Raw genomic sequence first — 6000 nt, 5'->3', positions numbered from 1 at the left:
TTCCGTGGTGGAGGGCTCGGGCATCGCGCGCACTAGCATTGCCGTAGCCATGACATTCTGGCTAGCGTGATTAAAGATTGGGGGACGATCATCCCCCTCATCATCGTTGATGCGGTGGTGTACGTTGCGAGCCCGCCGCCGGGCTCCTCCGCCGTCACCGCGGCCTTGCTGCTCCTGCTCGAGAGTGCTTCGGAGCTGTTGCAGAAGGAGTCGATCTTGCTCGACCTTGGCTTGAAGCTCGCGGAGTTGTTCTAGGTCCGAGCACCGAAATTGTCTGTGGGCAAGGTTCTCGTTCCGTGCCGCCGATGGGACAATACGTGAAGGCATAGCATCGCCCGTTCCCTGATGAAGCGGAGTGCGGCTATCTGCCCCTCGTCCTCGTCGCCTGTGCTTGGCATCCCAAGCCCGACATGGAAGCACTCACGAGTGGGATCGTAAGTACTTTCACCGTCGGAATCGGAGTAGCCAAAGCAATAGTCGCTAGCGGTCAGGAAGCGGCGCATGGTCTCACGGTTGTGGAGGTCGGAGAAATCCGCTCCAACCCATGCCTCGTCCTCTTCCAAGGAGTCGGCGTGGGTGTGAGTCGACTCGGTGGTATTGAAGTTGAGAGCGAAGCGCTGGAGGCGTTCTGAGAGATCCTCGTGAGCGGATGCGTAGGCGTAAGCATAAGATGCGGCGGCATTTCTCAACCTGAAGGGGTATGGAGATAGTGCCGTCGCCGGGCTCTGTTCTGCCGAAGTTAGCTCCTCAAGGATTAGTGGAGCGGAGCTTGATGTTGAGGTGTCGTCAGGTGCCACCGATGTTTTTCCCTTGTCCATGCTCAGGCTAGACAGATCCCCAACCAGGGACCCTGCGCCAACAGCTGGTCGTGGGGTGCCGGCGGAGAGCAGCGAGTCGCCCTGGGTTTGCATGGCATCGGGATGATCTTGCTCGCGTCGTGCCTGGCGAGTGTGGCGAGAACGGCCGCCCGGGCGTCGCCTGCGCCTGGGCTGCCGATGCGTGACGTCGTCATTAGCAGGCGGGGCTAGGGTGTGAGAAGTACCATGTCGTACTCGTGCCCTAGAGACATGAACTCTAGGCTCCTAAACCACACCACCGTGCCGAGACGCAGCAGTCGTACGGGGTCTGCCATCCAGAACCTGTTGGGATGATGAAGCTGACACGCAGAGGCCTCTACCTGGCACGCCAACTGTCGGTGTTTCGGACCGGGAGGTCCTCAACCAACTAGTGAATTTATCCTGCGTGTTCCCGATTCTAGACGGTGATGCAAAGAGACACAAGGTTTATACTTGTTCGGGCAATTCAAGCCCTACGTCCAGTCTGGTAGGTCGTTCTTGTATTCCTTGCACCGAAATGCTTGTAGTAGGGGGTTACAAGCTAGGTGAGAGAGGGAGCCAGTCCCAGGTCTCGGTGAGGTGTGATGTGGGCCGCTTGAGACGTTGCTCTCAGACGGCAGGGAATGTGCGTGTTACAGGGTGTTGTTCTTCGTGAGTGCCCGTCTCCCCCTAAATGGCCCAAGTCCTTTTCTTTTATAGTTGAAGGGAGGACAAGGACAGTACATGCGCTAACTATACGGCGTCGTGCAAACAGAGGCGGTGTGTCCGAGTCCTATGGCCTGTTCCTATGGCGGCGTAGTCATCGGAGTGGTCCGTCCTTGGAGCACTGGGGCGGCGTGCTGGTCACATCCGATCCTGTGCGTCATGGGAGCTCCAGGGATGCCTCGGAGTGGGTGCGGTGGTCAGCGTGCGAGTCGCTGTGGACTGACTGTGCACGAGGCCGAGGCTCGGTCGGTGCCGAGGCTACACCGCAGTGGGGGGTCTCGGCAGACACAGATCCCGAGATAGCCGAGACCCTGGTGCATAGTGCCGAGGCCCGGAGAGAGCGGTTGATCTGGTGTGCTGGCTCGGAGGCGGTGATGACCCGGGCCAGGCTGTCCATGTCATTTTATTTTCGAGGCGGGGATCGCGGGGCACAGTGTAGTGCGGGCGCTGATTATGGGCGCAGCGTCAGAATACAGTGACCGGTAATCCCCGCCGTGCCCTGTCTCAACTGGTATGGCGCTGATGCGACCTCACGTCCCGTCGGCCACTCCGCGGTGTCGAGCCGTCGTCCGGCTGAGATTGCGGGAGTGGTTGACGCATTAATGGGACATGACGTGCTGTCGGGAAGATCGGCCGAGGCGGGGGCGACGGGCTATGGACAAGCCGGCCTCGAGCGATACGGAGAATGAGGCCTCGCGCGAGACGGAGATTGGGCTCCTTGCCGAGGCCTTCCGTGAGAGGCCTCGCGCGAGGCAGAAATTGCGTCAGGATGCCGAGACCTCCCGTGAGAGGCCTGAGGCGATGCGGAGAGCCGGGTGGGCTCGGACGGGGCTGGTTATGAGCCCATAGCTTACCCTCTAACTTTGCTGTTGATGGGATTTTAGTACCTCTTTTGGTGTACGCTCGGGGTACCCCGTTTTATGGTACCCGACACCTAACAACATAATCATTTCTAGTCATAAAAAATTGAAATCTAATGATCAACAAATAACTAAAATACATACTAACCCTAATGACTAACAAATAACTAACCCTAATGACATCTACAATAAACAAAGAACCCTAATGACCAAAATAACTAGAAACCAAACTAACCTAACATGTTCAGCACATAAAACAGTTAAACAACAATGCACTCAATCAACCTAAGCCATACATTTTGCAAATACAAATACACATATACCAAAACATCATACACCCATGATTTCACATGATTAGAGACAATGCAAGCACATCTACGCGGATAGATTGGAGGAGGGGAGAGACCATTACCTCGAGGAAGCTTCGGGAGACGAGATCCGGACACCTAGGGTCGTATTTGGGGGTTAAGGTTTCGTGGGGGCCGTGGGGGAGACGAACAAAGAGCAGAGCCGGCGCTTTCAGAATGGAGGAAGGAAGAAGAAGGGGACCGCGGCGCGGCTTCAAGAGTCCAGACCTCGGCGTTGAGTCGGGCCGCGCCGAGTCTGGTGGCTCGGCATTAAGTGACCCCGCGCCGAGCTATTGGGCCACGAAGCGTTATTGGACCGCCTGGTCTGCGCGCCGGATGGTGCCAATAGCTCGGCGTGTAGTCCCACCGCGCCGAGGTTGGGCCTGTGGCGTTGGCTGACACAACGCCGATGTATCAGACCCCATACGCCACCGTGTCGCCGTCGACCGGGGTCGTCCGTGACGTGGCAAGATCTCGGCGTCGTGTCAGTCGACGCCGACCCTCATATCTTGGCGTCATGTTCTAATACGCCTAAAAAATGGTCTATTTTCAGCAAACATTTTGGCATAGATCTTTTTATAAAAAATGTTTTTAAAAGAGACCAAAATGTAAAAATTTCACGCAAGATGCAGAGTTCACCAGCGACGAAGTCTGGAACGCAATCAAAGAACTCCCTGCTGACAGAGCGCCCGGCCCGGACGGATTCACCGGGACTTTCTACAGGACAGCGTGGCCGCTGATCCAGCCAGATGTGATGGACGCCGTACACACATTCGCGCATGCTGACAGCCAGGCCATGGGAAGATTGAACAACGCCATAATCGTCCTACTGCAAAAAAAGTTGGTGCAAGCTGTCCGGCAGACTTTAGACCCATCACTATGATACACAGCTTTGCCAAGCTAATCTCTAAGGTACTAGCACTGTGGTTTGGTCGCTGGGCAGAAGCCAGAGCTTCAGGACTTTCCAGCTTGGCGACGCAGAGAGCAGGATAGAACACGGTGACAAACCACGCCCGTAGATAGTTCTTAGCGTCTACGTAATCCTCTTTAAGCTTCTGTTACCGGGCCACGCGTAGGTCATTTATAATTTAAACTCTCTTCTTTTTTAATATAAATGATACGTAATGTTCTTACGTATTCGAGAAAAAAAATGCAACGCTGTTCTCTATTGGATGCCAACTCCCAACGACTAACTCGAGTGGGAAAGACATGAGCCACACTATGCCCCCATCCACTCGCCGTCCAGCGGCATGGTCCTCCACCACCGCCGCCACGACTACTGCATATGGACCCACTTCCCCCGCGCCCATGCATCAGGGAGCTGGCATTCCTATCTCGGATCAAAGCGGCAAGCCCTCAGCGCCATGTCCGGAGCGGCGCCCGACGCCGAGTCCGGCCGAGAGGGCTTCACCTGCAGCGCGCTGCTCATGTGCCTCTACCTGCCGGGCCTGTCCAAGAAGAAGCCGGAGGTGGCGATCAGCACCAGCCTGCCGACAGCAGAGACGGCACCGGACCGGCCTGCCGAGCAGCAAGAGGCCCCGTACGCGCCGAGCCGTGCCGCGTCGCTGGAGAGGTCTGAGTGCGCGTCGCTCTACTCCCGCAACAACATCGTCTTCGACTTCGTCGTGGAGGAAGGGGATCAGGCGCCAGCCCAGGCGGCGATCCATGGGTACTGCCCGTCCCCGTGCTTCGACCTGCCCGTGGAGCTGATAAGGGCCGGCGAACGATTTGGCGGCGTCGCCGCTGACAGCGAGGCGACGACGCCGGCCACGGCCGCGTTCGTGTTCGACGACGGCCAGCGAGGGGGCGCTTTGAAGAAGATGGCGTCGTGCCTGGCACCCGGCGTCGACGGCAGCAGCGAGCCTCGGTCGCCGCACCTCCTGAGGTTCTTGTCTGCGTCCGGTCGTTCTAGCGTGCCACGGTCTGTCGTGATGCCATCCCGTGACGCGCCGCAGGGTGAATCGGTGATGGTGCCAGCGTGCAATGCAACGAATGGCGGCTGCCTGTCGTGACAGCATCGTGTGACGGCTGCTTGACGCTGCACGCATGATTAGGCCCTCGTTTAGTTCGGCGCGGAATCGGCGCCGTCAAAGTCACTGTAGCCACAGTAGTTGCTGTAGTATTTCGTTTGTATTTGGTAATAATTGTCCAAACGTTGACTAATTAGGCTCAAAACGTTCGTCTCGTAAAGTACAACCAAACTGTGCAATTAGTTTTTGATTTCATCAATATTTAATACTCCATGTATGTACCGCAAATTTGATGTGACGGGGAATCTTCTTTTTGCATAGTGCCAAATTCTGGAAATTGGGGGAACTAAACACCCCCTAGTCCATTTATTCGCGCATTGTATTGCTGTATGAAATCGACATCGTCATTTTCCTGTTCCGCTTCAAATGCTCGGTATTTTTGTCGTTTATATCCAGGCGTTACTGGCGTCCAAACGTCCGGAGCCGTTCCAAAATATCGGACGCCCCCGGTCCTTTACGCGGGAGGTCACGCTGCACGAGAAAGAAGCTCATGCCATGTGTTTTCGCACGCCCCAACATATGGACCCCACGCTGTACCGTCGTACCATCGCGCTCGCTCTGTTTCACCTGTCCCCGCCTGTGGATGCCGCGCCGCGAATGCGTCTGCTAATCCCACGCGCCCGCACGGTGACCCAGGTAGCGCCCTAGCACCTGCGGCAGGCGCCTGTGGCAAGTGGATCTAATTATAAGATGTGCAACACCCGATCTACTTTTACAATGTCTAAATAAAACACTCGCATCAAATGTCTGAAACGGCTGAAATAATTGTAATATACGTCCGAAGCACTTGCAAAACACAAAAAAAACTTGAAAACATGTATGTAGCCATTACAAACATATATAAACATCTAGTTAAAATACTTGCAACATACGTATAAAAAACACTTGCATATATATGCAACATCCAGATCTAGTTTAAAACATCCAAATAAAACACTTACAACATATACATTTAAAACAGATGAAACATTTAGAACATACACTTGAACCATAAGTGTATAGTTATTACAACATGTGCAACATCCCGATCTACTTTTATAACATCGATTTAAAATATTTACAACATATCTCTAAAACACTTGAAACATGCGCTTGCAACATATATTTTTAATGCAACATCTGTACTTGTTGTTTGGATGAACGGAGGCTTGTCGGCCCACACAGCTCGATGCCGGTGTGGAGATCGACGCCGACGCGGGGTAGCCCGCCCCCCCCCCCCCCC

General features: G+C 54.8%; 1 pseudogene; it reads left to right on the top strand.

The window, feature by feature from the left end:
- The first annotated feature begins 4056 nt into the window (after nt 1-4056).
- On the top strand, nt 4057-4796 carry LOC136459213 (uncharacterized; annotated as a pseudogene).
- Nucleotides 4797-6000: the final 1204 nt, after the last annotated feature.

Source organism: Miscanthus floridulus, chromosome 6, assembly GCF_019320115.1.
Source record: "Miscanthus floridulus cultivar M001 chromosome 6, ASM1932011v1, whole genome shotgun sequence".
Classification (NCBI taxonomy): Eukaryota; Viridiplantae; Streptophyta; class Magnoliopsida; order Poales; family Poaceae; genus Miscanthus; species Miscanthus floridulus.
The sequence above is the reverse complement of the archived record's forward strand: the minus strand, read 5'-3'. Positions and strand labels throughout refer to the sequence as shown.